Raw genomic sequence first — 16,817 nt, 5'->3', positions numbered from 1 at the left:
ACAACATACACTTAGTATTCATTTCTTAGCTACATTATACATTTCTCCCTGCCTAATTAAATCAATTATGAAGAATCATACAAGACATTTTTGGACTCAACTTGTTGTGCTGTGCTCACTTGAACAGGAAGGTGGTGCGGCGGTTCTTTGTGGGTAAATTTTGTCATCAAACTTTGTCATCAAGGTCTGGCAATCTCTGGATTCATGGTGCTTTCAAGACAACTGGGAACTCAACAAAAAAAGCTTGAGTCATGATGACATCAGTGATCTTCAGGTCGTAGCTCTTTAAAGAGGCCCGAGTTCCAAATTTCCAATTCCGAGCTGGATGAAAAATGTTAAAGTATTTTCCAAGTCGTAGCTCCTTTTTCCCCGAGTTACCAGTTGTCTTGAACTTACTAAACTTACTTGATGTCAGCTTTGCACACTTGGCATTCTCTCAACCATCTTCACCTGGAATGCCTTTCCTCTTGAAGGAGTTCGCTCATATGCTGAGCACTTGTTGGCTGCTTTTCCCAAACCATCTCACTTGGGATGAGGTCGGGTGATTGTGGAGGCTGCATCATCTGATGCAGATCTCCATCACTCTCCTTCTTGTTCAAATGTCCCTTACACAGCCTGGAGGGTCATTGTCCTGTTGAAAACAAATGATTAGTTCCACTAAGTGCAAACCAGATGGGATGGCGGATCGCTGCAGAATGCTGTGGTAGCCATGCTGGTTAAGGTGTCACCAACAAAACAACCCCACACCATCACACCTCCTCCTCCATGATTCACGCTGGGAACTACATATGCAGAGCTCATCTGTTCACATACTCTGCGTCTCACAAAGACACGGAGGTTGGAACCAAAATCTCAAATTTAGACTGATCAGACCAAAGGCCAGATTTCCACCAGTCTAATGTCTTGTGTTTCTTGGCCCAAGCAAGTCTCTTCTTATTATTGGTGTCCTTTAGTAGTGGTCTCTTTGCAGAATTTTGACCATGAAGGTCTGATTCACGCAGTCTCCTCTGAAAAGTTGATGTTGAGATGTGTCTGTTACTTGAACTCTGTGAAGCATTTATTTGGGCTGCAATTTATGAGGCTGGTAACTGTAATGAACTTATCCTCTGCAGCAGAGGTAACTCTGGGTCTTCCTTTCCTGTGGCGGTCCTCATGAGAGCCAGTTTCATCATAGCGCTTGATGGTTCTTGCGACTGCACTTGAAGAAACTTTCAAAGTTCTTGAAACTTTCCTGATTGACTGATCTTCATGTCTTAAGGTAATGATGGACTGTTGTTTCTCTTTGCTTATTTGAGCTGTTCTTGCCATAATATGGACTTGTTAATTTTCTCCAAATATGGCTATCTTCTGTATACCACCCCTACCTTGTCACAACACAATTGATTGACTCAAACGCGTTAAGATGGAAAAATATTCCACAAATTAAAGGTTCTGCTAACAGAACCCCCCCCAACATTCCGCTGAAAAGGCAGCGCTGGAAATTCAAAAATATTTTTTTGAAATATTTCACTTTCACACATTAACAAGTCCAATACAGCAAATGAAAGATAAACATCTTGTTAATCTACCCATCGTGTCCGATTTTTAAAATGTTGTACACTGCGAAAACACAACATATATTTATGTTAGATCACCACCAAATCCAAAAAAACACACCTTTTTTCCCAGCCAAAGATAGTCACAAAAGCAGAATTAGAGATAAAATTAAACACTAACCTTTGATAATCTTCATCAGATGACACTCATTTGACATCATGTTACACAATACATTTATGTTTTGTTCGATAATATGCATATTTATATCCACAAATCTCGGTTTACATAGGCGCCATGTTCAGAAATGCCTCCAAAATATCCGGAGTAATTACAGAGAGCTACGTCAGATAACAGAAATACTCATCATAAACTTTGATGAAAGAGACATGTTTTACATATAATTAAAGATACACTGGTTCTTAATGCAACCGCTGTGTCAGATTTTTTTTTAAACGTTATGAAAAAAGCATACTATGCAATAATCTGAGACAGCACTCAGACGTAAATATATTGGAGTCAACAGAAATATGAAATTACATCATAAATATTCCCTTACCTTTGATAATCTTTCATCAGAATGCAGTGCAAGGAATCCTAGTTCCGCAATAAATCGTTGTTTTGTTCGATAATGTCCATTACTAGTGTCCAATTAGCTACTTTTGCTAGCACGTTTAGCTCACATGTCCAAAAGCTGGCGCCGTTCCAGGCGAACTCGGACGAAAACTTCAAAAAGTTATATTCCAGGTCGAATAAACTGGTCAAAATAAGTAGAGAATCAATCTTCAGGATGTTATTATCATATATATCCAATAACGTTCCAACCGGAGCATTCTTTTTGTCTACAGAGTAATGGAACGCAAGGCGATATAATAAGTACTGTGCGTAACCAGGAACTGGCATTCTGCCAGACCAGTGACCCATCCGGTCCCACATCACACTAGAGGCTTCATTCTACGTTCTACTGACTGTTGACATCTAGTGGAAGGCGTAGGAAGTGCGAACAGATCCATATCTTATTTGGATGTGAATAGGCGATGAGTTGAAAATCAACCAGCCCCAGAATTTCCACTTCCTGTTTGGAAGTTTGCCTTCCCTATGAGTTCTGTTATACTCACAGACATAATTCAAACAGTTTTAGAAACTTCACAGTGTTTTCTATCCAATAGTAATAGTAATATGCATATATTAGCATCTGGGACAGAGTAGGAGGCACTTCACTATGGGCACGCAATTCATCCAAAGTGAAAATGCTGCCTATCCCTAAAAGGTTAAAGTAGCCATCCTTTGACTTGATGACAGCTTTACACACTCTTGGCATTCCCTTAACCAGCTTCATGAGGTAGTCATCTGGAATGCATTTTAATTAACAGGTGTTTCTTGTTGGAAGTTAATTTGTGGAATTTCTTTCCTTCTTAATGCGTTTGAGTAAATCAATTGTGTTGTGACAAGGTATTGTTTGTATACAGAAGATAGCCCTATTTGGAGAAAATAAACAAGTCCATATTATGGCAAGAACAGCTCAAATAAAGCAAAGAGAAACAACAGTCCATCATTACCTTAAGACATGAAGATCAGTCAATCAGGAAAGTTTCAAGAACTTTGAAAGTTTCCTCAAGTGCAGTTGCAAGAACCATCAAGTGCTATGATGAAACTGGCTCTCATGAGGACCGCCACAGGAAAGGAAGACCCAGAGTTACCTCTGCTGCAGAGGATACGTTCATTGGAGTTACCAGCCTCATAAATTGCAGCCCAAATAAATGCTTCACAGAGTTCAAGTAAACAGACACATCTCAACATCAACTGTTCAGAGGAGACCGCTTGAATCAGACCTTCATGATCAAATTTCTGCAAAGAAACCACCACTAAAGGACCCCAATAATAAGAAGAGACTTTCTTGGGCCAAGAAACACAAGCAATAGATATTAGACTGGTGGAAATCTGTGCTTTGGTCTGATCAGTCCAAATTTGAGATTTTGGTTCCAACCTCCGTATCTTTCTGAGACGCAGAGTATGTGAACAGATGAGCTCCGCATATGTAGTTCCCAGCGTGAATCATGGAGGAGGAGGTGTGATGGTGTGGGGTTGCTTTGTTGGTGACACTGTCTGTGATCTATTTAGAATTCAAGCACACTTAACCAGCATGGCTACCACAGCATTCTGCAGCGATCCACCATCCCATCTGGTTTGCGCTTGGTGGAACTAATCATTTGTTTTCAACAGGACAATGACCCAACAAATCAAATCAAATTTTATTTGTCACATACACATGGTTAGCAGATGTTAATGCGAGTGTAGCGAAATGCTTGTGCTTCCAGTTCCGACAATGCAGTAATAACCAACAAGTAATCTAGCTAACAATTCCAAAACTACTACCTTATAGACACAAGTGTAAGGGGATAAAGAATATGTACATAAAGATATATGAATGAGTGATGGTACAGAGCGGCATAGGCAAGATACAGTAGATGGTATTGAGTGCAGTATATACATATGAGATGAGTATGTAAACAAAGTGGCATAGTTAAAGTGGCTAGTGATACATGTATTACATAAAGATGCAGTAGATGATATAGAGTACAGTATATACATATACATATGAGATGAATAATGTAGGGTATGTAAACATTATATTAGGTAGCATTGTTTAAAGTGGCTAGTGATATATTTTACATCATTTCCCATCAATTCCCATTATTAAAGTGGCTGGAGTTGAGTCAGTGTATTGGCAGCAGCCACTCAATGTTAGTGGTGGCTGTTTAACAGTCTGATGGCCTTGAGATAGAAGCTGTTTTTCAGACTCTCGGTCCCAGCTTTGATGCACCTGTACTGACCTCGCCTTCTGGATGATAGCGGGGTGAACAGGCAGTGGCTCGGGTGGTTGTTGTCCTTGATGATCTTTATGGCCTTCCTGTGACATCGGGTGGTGTAGGTGTCCTGGAGGGCAGGTAGTTTGCCCCCGGTGATGCGTTGTGCAGACCTCACTACCCTCTGAAGAGCCTTACGGTTGTGGGCGGAGCAGTTGCCGTACCAGGCGGTGATACAGCCCGAGAGGATGCTCTCGATTATGCATCTGTAGAAGTTTGTGAGTGCTTTTGGTGACAAGCCGAATTTCTTCAGACTCCTGAGGTTGAAGAGGCGCTGCTTCGCCTTCTTCACGATGCTGTCTGTGTGGGTGGACCAATTCAGTTTGTCTGTGATGTGTACACCGAGGAACTTAAAACTTACTACCCTCTCCACTACTGTTCCATCAATGTGGATAGGGGGGTGTTCCCTCTGCTGTTTCCTGAAGTCCACAATCATCTCCTTAGTTTTGTTGACGTTGAGTGTGAGGTTATTTTCCTGACACCACACTCCGAGGGCCCTCACCTCCTCCCTGTAGGCCGTCTCGTCGTTGTTGGTAATCAAGCCTACCACTGTTGTGTCGTCCGCAAACTTGATGATTGAGTTGGAGGCGTGCGTGGCCACGCAGTCGTGGGTGAACAGGGAGTACAGGAGAGGGCTCAGAACGCACCCTTGTGGGGCCCCAGTGTTGAGGATCAGCGGGGTGGAAATGTTGTTGCCTACCCTCACCACCTGGGGGCGGCCAGTCAGGAAGTCCAGTACCCAGTTGCACAGGGCGGGGTCGAGACCCAGGGTCTCGAGCTTGATGACAAGCTTGGAGGGCACTATGGTGTAGTCGATGAACAGCATTCTCACATAGGTATTCCTCTTGTCCAGATGGGTTAGGGCAGTGTGCAGTGTGGTTGAGATTGCATTGTCTGTGGACCTATTTGGGCGGTAAGCAAATTGGAGTGGGTCTAGGGTGTCAGGTAGGGTGGAGGTGATATGGTCCTTGACTAGTCTCTCAAAGCACTTCATGATGACGGAAGTGAGTGCTACGGGGCGGTAGTCGTTTAGCTCAGTTACCTTAGCTTTCTTGGGAACAGGAACAATGGTGGCCCTCTTGAAGCATGTGGGAACAACAGACTGGGATAGGGATTGATTGAATATGTCCGTAAACACACCAGCCAGCTGGTCTGCGCATGCTCTGAGGGCGCGGCTGGGGATGCCGTCTGGGCCTGCAGCCTTGCGAGGGTTGACACGTTTAAATGTTTTCCTCACGTCGGCTGCAGTGAAGGAGAGTCCACATGTTTTAGTTGCGGGCCGTGTCAGTGGCACTGTATTGTCCTCAAAGCGGGCAAAAAAGTTATTTAGTCTGCCTGGGAGCAAGACATCCTGGTCCGTGACTGGGCTGGTTTTCTTTTTGTAATCCGTGATTGACTGTAGACCCTGCCACATACCTCTTGTGTCTGAGCCGTTGAATTGAGATTCTACTTTGTCTCTATACTGACGCTTAGCCTGTTTGATTGCCTTGCGGAGGGAATAGTTACACTGTTTGTATTCGGTCATGTTTCCGGTCACCTTGCCCTGATTAAAAGCAGTGGTTTGGGCTTTCAATTTCGCGCGAATTCTGCCATCAATCCACGGTTTCTGGTTTGGGAATGTTTTAATCGTTGCTATGGGAACGACATCTTCAACGCACGTTCTAATGAACTCGCTCACCGAATCAGCGTATTCGTCAATGTTGTTGTCTGACGCAATACGAAACATATCCCAGTCCAAGTGATGGAAGCAGTCTTGGAGTGTGGAATCAGATTGGTCGGACCAGCGTTGAACAGACCTCAGTGCGGGAGCTCCTTGTTTTAGTTTCTGTCTGTAGTCAGGGATCAACAAAATGGAGTCGTGGTCAGCTTTTCCAAAAGGAGGGCGGGGCAGGGCCTTATATGCGTCGCGGAAGTTAGAATAGCAGTGATCCAAGGTTTTTCCAGCCCTGATTGCGCAATCGATATGCTGATAAAATTTAGGGAGTTTTGTTTTCAGATTAGCCTTGTTAAAATCCCCAGCTACAATGAATGCAGCCTCCGGATAAATGGATTCCAGTTTGCAAAGAGTCAAATAAAGTTTGTTCAGAGCCATCGATGTGTCTGCTTGGGGGGGAATATATACGGCTGTGATTATAATCGAAGAGAATTCCCTTGGTAGATAATGCGGTCGACATTTGATTGTGAGGAATTCTGAATCAGGTGAACAGAAGGACTTGAGTACCTGTATGTTGTCATGATCACACCACGTCACGTTAACCATGAAGCATACGCCCCCGCCCCTCTTCTTACCAGAAAGATGTTTGTTTCTGTCTGCGCGATGCGTGGAGAAACCAGTTGGCTGCACCGACTCCGATAGCGTCTCTCCAGTGAGCCATGTTTCCGTGAAGCAAAGAACGTTACAGTCTCTGATGTCCCTCTGGAATGCTACCCTTGCTCGGATTTCATCAACCTTGTTGTCAAGAGACTGGACATTGGCGAGAAGAATGCTAGGGAGTGGTGCACGATGTGCCCGTCCCCGGAGTCTGACCAACACACCTCCAGGCTGTGTATGGGATATTTGAACAAGAAGGAGAGTGATGGAGATCTGCATCAGATGATCCAACCTCCACAATCACCCGACCTCATCCCAAGTGAGATGGTTTGGGAAAAGCAGCCAACAAGTGCTCAGCATATGAGCGAACTCCTTCAAGACTGTTGGAAAGGCATTCCAGGTGAAAATGGTTGAGAGAATGCCAAGTGTGTGCAAAGCTGACATCAAGTAAGTCTAGTAAGTTCAAGACAACTGGTAACTCGGGAAAAAGGAGCTACGACTTGGAAAATACGTTTTCGTATTTCATCTAGCTCAGAATTGTACATTTGGAACTCGGGCCTCTTTAAAGAGCTACGGCCTGAAGATCACTGACGTCATCATGATTCAAGCTTTTTTTTGTTGAGTTCCCAGTTGTCTTGAAAGCACCATGAATCCAGAGAATGCCAGACCTTGATGACAAAGTTTGATAACAAAATTTGCCCACGATTGACCGCCGCACCACCTTCCTGTTCAAGTGAGCACAGCACAACAAGTTGAGTCCAAAAATGTTTGTATGATTCTTCATAATTGATTTAATTAGGCAGGGAGAAATGTATACTGTAGCTAAGAAATTCATACTAAGTGTATGTTGTGTAGTAAGCTGCTAGTAGCCCATGTGCCTCACTGGATGAATGAACTATTTCGCTGCCAGACAAGGCTCTAGCTGATAGCCACGTGTAGCAGTGGTAAGGTGTTGGGACAGCTTTTAAAAATCCCCTTTTCCAAGTCTCTCACCATTTGCCGCTTGTTATAGATCCCCCTCAGCCCCCAGCGGTGCCCATGACACCATATGTGAATTTATTACCCCCTATCCATCTTCAGAGTCCGTACTGTTAGGTGACCTAAACTGGGATATGCTTAATACCCCGGCCGTCCTACAATAAGCTAGATGCCCTCAATCTCACACAAATTATCACAGAACCTACTAGGTCCAACCCTAAATCTGTAACCATGGGAACCATCATAGATATCATCCTGACCAACTTGCCCTCTAAATACACCTCTGCTGTCTTCAAACAGGATCTCAGCGATCTCTGCCTCATTGCCTGCATCCGTAATGGGCCCGTAATGGTCAAACGACCAACCCTCATCACTGTCAAACGCTCACTAAAGCACTTCAGCGAGCAGGCCTTTCTAATCGACCTGGCCCGGGTATCCTGGATATATTGACCCATCAGTAGAGGTTGCCTGGTTGCTCATTAAAAGTGCTTTCCTCACCATCTTAAATAAGCATGCCACATTCAAAAAAATGTAGAACCAAGAACAGATATAGCCATTGGTTCACCCCAGACTTGACTGCCCTTGACCAGCACAAAACATCCTGTGGTGTACCGCATTAGCATCGAATAGCCCCCGCGATATGCATATTTTCCTGGGATATCAGGAACCAATATACACAGTCAGTTACTAAAGCTAAGGCCAGCTTTTTCAAACAGAAATTTGAATCCCATATCACTAATTCCAAAAAGTTTTGGGACACTGTAGTGTCAATGGAGAATAAGAGCACCTCCTCCCAGCTGCCCACTGCACTGAGTCTAGGAAACTCTGTCACCAGCGATAAATCTACGATAACCAATACTTTTAATAAGTATTTTTCTACAGCTGGCCATGCTTTCCACCCGGCTACCCCAACTCCGGCCAACAGCTCTGCACCCTCGCAGCAACTTGCCTAAGCCCCCCCACCCGCTTCTCCTTCACCCAAATCCAGATAGCTGATGTTCTGAAAGACCTGCAAAATCTGGATCCCTACAAATCAGAGGGGCTAGACAATCTGGACCCTCTCTTTCTATAATTATCCGCCAAAATTGTTGCAACCACTATTACAAGCCTATTCATCCTGGCCAAGGCTTTCAACGATCAATCACTGCATTCTTATCGGCAGACTCAATATCCTTGGTTTCTCAAATGACTGCCTCACCTGTTTCACCAACTACTTCTCAGATAGAGTTCAGTGTGTCAAATCGGAGGGCCTGTTGTCCGGACCTCTGGAAATCTCTATGGTGGTGCCACAGGGTTCAACTCTCGGTCTGACTCTTTTCTCTGTATATATCAATGATGTCGCTCTTGCTGCGGGTGACTCTCTGATCCACCTCTACGCAGCCGACACCATTCTGTATTAGAGGTCGACCGATTAATCGGAATGGCTGATTAATTAGGGCCGATTTCAAGTTTTCATAACAATCCGAAAACTGTATTTTTGGGCTTCAATTTGCCGATTTATAAAAAGTGAATTAATCTATATACATATATATATTACCTTTATTTAACTAGGCAAGTCAGTTAAGAACACATTCTTATTTTCTTTCAATGACGGCCTAGGAACGGTGGGTTAACTGCCTCGTTCAGGGGCAGAACTCCAGATTTTCAACTTGTCAGCTCGGGGGATCCAATCTTGCAACCTTACATTTAACTCGTGCAACCTTACATTTAACTCGTCCAACCCAATAACGACCTGCCTCTCTCTCGTTGCACTCCACAAGGAGACTGCCTGTTACGCGAATGCAGTAAGCCAAGGTAAGTTGCTAGCTAGCATTAAACTTATCTTATAAAAAACAATCAATCATAATCACTAATTAACTACACATGGTTGATGATATTACTAGATATTATCTAGCGTGTCCTGCGTTGCATGTAATCTGACTGAGCATACAAGCATACAGTATCTAAGTTTCAAACGTCACTCGCTGTGAGCCTTCTAGTAGTTGTTCCCCTTGCTCTGCATGGGTAACGCTGCTTCGATGGTGGCTGTTGTCGTTGTGTTGCTGGTTCGAGCCCAGGGAGGAGTGAGGAGAGGGATCAAAGCTATACTGTTACACTGGCAATACTAAAGTGCCTATAAGAACATCCAATAGTCAAAGGTTAATGAAATACAAATGGTATAAAGGGAAATAGTCCTATAATTCCTATAATAACTACAACCTAAAACTTATTACCTGGGAATATTGAAGACTCATGTTAAAGGAACCACCAGCTTTCATATGTTCTCATGTTCTGAGCAAGGAACTGAAACGTTGGCTTTCTTACATAGCACATATTGACCTTTTACTTTCTTCTCCAACACCTTGTTTTTGCATTATTTAAACCAAATTGAACATGTTTCATTATTTACTTGAGGCTAAATTGATTTTATTGATGTATTATATCAAGTTAAAATAAGTGTTCATTCAGTATTGTTGTAATTGTCATTATTACAAAATATATATATATATAAATTGGCCGATTAATCGGTTTCAGGATTTTTGGTCCTCCAATAATCGGTATCGGTGTTGAAAAATCATAATCGGTCGACCTCTATTCTGTATACATCTGTCCCTTCTTTGGACACTGTCTTATCAAACCTAAACTCTCCTTCCAGACTCACATTAAGCATCTCTAATACAAAATTAAATCTAGAATCGGCTTCCTATTTCGCAACAAGGCCTCCTTCACTCATGCTACCTGGACTTCGGCGATGTGATTTACAAAATTGCCTCCAACACTCTTTTCAGCAAATTGGATGTAGTCTATCACAGTGCCATCCGTTTTGTCACCAAAGCCCCATATAATACCCACCTCTGCGACCTGTATGCTCTCGTTGGCTGGCCCTCACTACATATTCGTTGCCAAAACCACTGGCTCATCTGTAAATATCACACTCAACTACCTCATCCCCATATTGTTATATATTTATTCTCTTTTGTACCCCAGTATCTCTACTTGCACATGATCTTCTGCACATCTATCACTCCAGTATTAATGATAATTTGTAGTTATTTCGCCTCTATGGCCTATTTATTGCCTTACCTCCCTAATCTTATTACGTTTGCACACACTGTACAAAGACTTTTCTGTTATGCTATTAACGGTACGTTTGTTTAACCCATGTGTAACTCTGTGTTGTTTTTGTCGCACTGATTTGTTTTATTTTGGTCAGGTTGCAGTTGTAAGTGAGAACTTGTTATCAACTGGCCTACCTTGTTAAAAACTTCTTGACGCTATCCATTCCATTAGCGGGATAATTTTCAACAATAACTGCTGAATTGCAGAGAGCCACATTCAAATAATATTACTAAAAATATTTATATTCATGAAATCACAAGTGCAATATAGCAAAACACAGTTTAGCTTTTTGTTAATCCACCTGTCGTGCCAGATTTTGAAAATATGCTTTACAGCGAAAGCAATCCAAGCATTTGTGTAAGTTTATCGATCACTAGACAAAACATTATGAACACCTAGCATCAAAGTAGCTTGCTCATCTATCACTCCAGTATACTCCAGTACTTACCTTTGATGATCTTCGGATGTTTTCACTCATGAGATTCCCAGTTACACAATAAATGTTCCTTTTGTTCCATAAAGATTATTTTTAGATCCAAAATACCTCCATTTGTTTGGCGCTTTGTGTTCAGAAATCCACAGGCTCGAGCGGTCACGGCAACGCAGACAAATTCCAAATAGTATCCGTAATGTCCATAGAAACATGTCAAACGTTTTTTATATAATCAATCCTCAGGTTGAGTTTAAAGTATATAATCGATAATATATCAACCGGCACTGTCACTTTTTCAGTAAGAGAGGGAGAGTCAATGGCTGCCCCACTCTGTTCGGTAAGCAAAACTCATTCGAACACCCAGCTATCCACTACGCGATGTTATCTTTCTCGCTCATTTTTCAAAATAAAAGCCTGAAACTATGTCTAAAGACTTGAAACCTTGAGGAAGCGATAGGAAAGGGAATCTGGTTGAAGACAAATCCAGATCCAGACCTGATGGAGTCTGCAATAATTTTGCACGCCCAATTTTTCAGTTTTTGATTTGTTAAAAAAGTTTGAAATATCCAATAAATGTTGTTCCACTTCATGATTGTGTCCCACTTGTTGTTGATTCTTCACAAAAAAATACAGTTTTATATCTTTATTTTTGAAGCCTGAAATGTGGCAAAAGGTCGCAAAGTTCAAGGGGGCCGAATACTTTCGCAAGGCACTGTACATTGTAATCAATTATCTCAATAAATATGTACCAAATATGTACCTATTTACATTCAGTTGCTCTCAAAGGCACTCAAAGAGAAGACGTGTGATTAAAATAGATGAAACTGTACAACACGTTAGGTCCATGATGGATATAGAGTCACTTTCTTCCCCCAAACACCTTTTTGAATGATATTATAGAAGTGATTAGTGTGGTTTGTGAGAACCAGGACCAATATGGAGTGGCGTTACATGAGGGGGTTGAATAAGGCTCAGAAGTAAGGTATCACAATGATATCACAATGATCATCACAATGATGATGTCATGAAGGATATTGTGCACATAATGATAGGAACAGCCAAAATCGATTCATTTGAACTTGGTCGCTTTTCCAGCAGCCACATTTTTACTAGTATTTCAGATAAATCTATTGCGTATTCATCTCTGTATTGGGATTGTCACTTGCTTAATTGTAAGTAAACGGGAGGAAACGTGTGCACATCGTAAAGAGATGTATTATTCTTTGTTTAGCAACACACCACTTACTACAAGGTTTTGTATTTTCCAGAGTTATTGTTAGCTAGGAGGAAGACATGGAGGGTTCAACGCTGACACAGAGGAGGGCTGAGTGTCAGTTGAAGGAAAGGGAGATCCAGACAGACTACATGATGGAGCTGGGAGCCAGGTTGGCTCTGGTGAGACAGATCCAGAGGGAGCAGGAGAAGGAGATAAAGAGGATTTGGTTTGAGACGAGGAAAATGCCAAGCCTGATTGAGGAGGTAACTTAAGTCTACTAGAGTTGATGACCAATATTGATTAAAGCAAATATATGTCAATATTCGGGCAAAATGTGCCATATGCCATGGAATGTAAGTTAACAGTATTTTGTCTGATAACTTTTCTTGTGTTGTATTGTGTATGTCTCTAATTATTGTTATGTACATTGTCCTCAGTTATTATGGTTTCCTTGTCTTTAAAAAAATAAAAATAACAAGACCAAGCGATCTCTCGTAGACCTTCAAATCAGGATAATGTAGTTGTCCCACCTAGCTGCCTTAAGTTGAATGCACTAACTGTAAGTCGTTCTGGATAAATGCCTCTCATAAATGTCTAAAATGTCAAATGTTGTGCTGGGTGTAGTGCATGTATTTTTACACTTAGTTGACCCGTTAGCTAGAAGACCCAGGGTTGGTACAGACTGGTGCAGAGCATCTGAGAGGACACTAGATATATACAGTGTCTTAGGAAAGTATTCAGACACCTTTACTTATTCCATCTGTTGTTACTTTACATCCTCATTCTAAAATGGATTAAATCAAATAAAAATTCTCAGCAATCTACACACAAAACCCCAAAATTACAAAGTGAGCAAACTATTTTACATGTTCTTGTTGCTTATGTATTAAACTTAAAAACAGAAATATCTTATTTACATAAGAATTGCTATGAGTCTCGAAATTGAGCTCAGGTGCATCCTGTTTCCATTGATCGTCCTTGAGATGTTTCTACAACTTGATTGGACATGTTGTAAATGAAATTGATAGGACAAGATTTGGAAAGGCACACACCTGTCTATATAAGGTCCCACAGTGGACAGTGCATGTCAGATCAAATACCAAACCATGAGGTAGAAGGGATTGTCCGTAGAGTTCCCGAGACAGGATTGTGTCGAGAAACAGATCTAGGGAAGAGTACCAAAAAATCTATGCGGAATTGAAGGTCCCCAAGAACACAGTGGCCTCCATCATACTTAAATAGAAGAAGTTTCGAACCACCAAGACTCATCCTAGAGCTGGACGCCCGGCCAAGCTGAGCATTCGGAGAAGGGCCTTGGTCGGGGAGGTGACCAAGAACACGATGGTGACTGACAGAGCTCAAGAGTTTCTCTGTGGAGATTGGAGAACCTTCCAGAAGGACAACCATCTCTGCAGCAGTTCACAAATCAGGCCTTTACGGTAGAGTTGCCAGATGGAAGCCACTCCTCAGTAAAAGGCACATGACAGTCCACTTGGAGTTTCCCAAAAAGGCACCTATTGACTCTCAGACCATGAGAAACAAGATGCTCTGGTCTGATGAAACCAAGATTGAAATCTTTGGCCTGATTGCCAAGCGTCACGTCTGGAGGAAATCTGGCAGCTACGGCACAGTGAAGCACGGTGGTGGCAGCATCATGCTGTAGGGATGTTTTTCAGCGGCATGGACTAGGAGACTAGTCAGGATCGAGGCAAAGATGAACGGAGCAGAGAGAGATCCTTGAAGAAAACCTGGTCCAGAGCGCTCAGGACCTCAGACTGGGGGCGATGGGTCACCATACAACAGAACAACGACCTTAACCACAAAGCCAAGACAAGGCAGGAGTGACTTTGGGAAACGTCTCTGAATGTCCTTGAGTGGCCTTGCCAGAGCCCGGACTTGAACCGGATCGAACATCTATGGACAGACCTGAAAATAGCTGTGCCGCAACTCTCCCCATCCAACCTAACAGAGCTTGAGAGGATCTGCAGAGAAGAATGGGAGAAAGTCCCCAAACACAAGTATGCCAAGCTTGTAGCGTAATACCCAAGAAGATTCTATGCTGTAATCGCTGCCAAAGGTGCTTCAACAAAGTAATGAATACGAAAGCATATTCCCATTATTTTAATTTCAAATGAATTTGGAACTATTCTGTTCTTGCTTTGTCAATATGGGGTATTTTGTGTAGATTGATGAGCAAAAAAAATTATTTAACCAATTTTAGAATAAGGCTGTGAGGTAACAAAATGTGGAAGAAGTGAAGGGGTCTGAATACTTTCTGAAGGCATTGTATATGTGATGTATAAGTATATAGTGTTCACTCATAAAGTATGTATGTACTGAATGTGATCACTTTCATCATGTCTGTTTCTTTTATCCCACAGAATGTGAGAGATGTGACCAAACGTCCACTCACTGAGTTCATGGCTCCCTGTATTGACTCCCTCCCACCACTGGCTTTCACCAATCGGAGGCCAATACCAACCATGTTGCATCCCCCCTCTCCATTGGTCATACGCACTCAGGATGCACAGCGGTTCATTGTATTTTCCTACTTTGTCCCTGCTGAGTGCCCAGTTGCCACAGAGGCCACTGCAGATGTATCTGCTGGTAAAAGAGAGGACTTATCAACAGATACACATCTATCTTCAATACTGCATCGATACCTGCCACACTTCTTTAACGATGACTCCATTCCACCACAGCAGACAGTAGAGGGAACCCCTGAGGTCTCAGTTGCTCCAGTAGCAATATCTAATATCAAGGAAGAGGACAGATTCTATCCTTTCTCCCTCCCACCACTGGCTCAGCGGTTCATTGGCAATTCATTCAATGTCCCGGAAACATCCCAGCTTGCTGTTTCAGCCACGGAGTGCCGAGTTGCCAAAGTGGCCACTGCAGGTACAGCCACTGTCAGGAGAGAGAACCGATAGGCAGCTAGAATTCTTCCTTCAGTGCTGCCTCCAGAGCACACAGTAGAGGATGCCTATGAGGTCTCATTTGCTTCCACTTCAGGCACAGCTACTGTTGATGGAGTGGACAGATCAGCAGCTAAATGCCCTGTCCCAATGCTGCCTCCAAGTCTGCCACGTGTCTTTGACATGGACTACAAACTGCCAGCATGACTCTATGTAATACCTGCCTCCATAGATGTTCTGGACTTGAGGACTGTGAGGAGACCTCTTGTGGCATGTCTTGTGGGGTATGCAAGGGTGTTGCAGTCCTTTCAGTCTCTGTAGTAGCTGACATGTATAGAGTTGAGTCATTCTTACTAGACACCACTGGCTTTAAACAAAGCCAGTGGCATGTCATTAGTAAAGATTTTTTAAGTAAATGGGCCTAGAAAGCTGCCCTGGGGAATTCCTGAATCTCCATAGATTATAAAAATAATTATAATATTTAACCTTTATTTAACCAGGTAGGCCAGTTGAGAACAAGTTCTAATTTACAACTATGACCTGGCCAAGATAAAGCAAAGCAAAGCAGTGCAACAAAAAACAACAACACTGAGTTACACATGGGATAAACAAATGTACAGTCAATAACACAATAGAAAAATCTATATACAGTGTGTGCAAATGTAGTAGGATTAGTGAGGTAAGGCAATAAATAGGCCATAGTGGCAAAATATTTACAATTTAGCATTAACACTGGAGTGATAGATGTGCAGAAGATGTGCAAGTAAAGATACTGGGGTGCAAAAGAGCAAAAAAGAATAACAATGTGGGGACGAGGTAGTTGGATGGGCTATTTACAGATGGCTGTGTACAGGTGCAGTGATCGGTAAGCTGCTCTGACAGCTGTTGCTTAAAGTGAGGAGATATGTCTCCAGCTTCAGTGATTTTGCAATTCGTTCCAGTCATTGGCAGCAAAGAACTGGAAGGAAAGGTGGCCAAACGAGGAGTTGGCTTTGGGGATGACCAGTGAAATATACCTGCTGGAGCACGTGCTATGGGTGGGTGTTGCTATGGTGACTAGTGAGCTGAGATAAGGCGGAGCTTTACCTAGCAAAGACTTATAGATGGCCTGGAGCCAGTGGGTTTAGCGACGAATATGTAGCGAGGGCCAGCCAACGAGAGCATACAGGTCGCAGTTGAGGGTAGTATATGGGGCTTTGGTGACAAAACGGATGGCACTGTGATAGACTGCATCAATTTTCTGAGTAGAGTGTTGGAGACTGTTTTGTAAATGACATCGCCAAAGTCAGGATCGGTAGGATAGTCAGTTTTACGAGGCTATGTTTGGCAGCATGAGTGAAGGAGGCTTTGTTGTGAAATATGAAGCCTAGATTTAATTTTGGATAGGAGATGCTTAATGTGAGTCTGGAAGGAGAGTTTACACTCTAACCAGACACCTAGGTATTTGTAGTTGTCCACATATAAG

This window comes from Oncorhynchus tshawytscha, unplaced genomic scaffold (genome assembly GCF_018296145.1).
Source record: "Oncorhynchus tshawytscha isolate Ot180627B unplaced genomic scaffold, Otsh_v2.0 Un_contig_344_pilon_pilon, whole genome shotgun sequence".
NCBI lineage: Eukaryota > Metazoa > Chordata > Actinopteri > Salmoniformes > Salmonidae > Oncorhynchus > Oncorhynchus tshawytscha.
Note: the sequence above shows the minus strand (reverse complement) of the source record.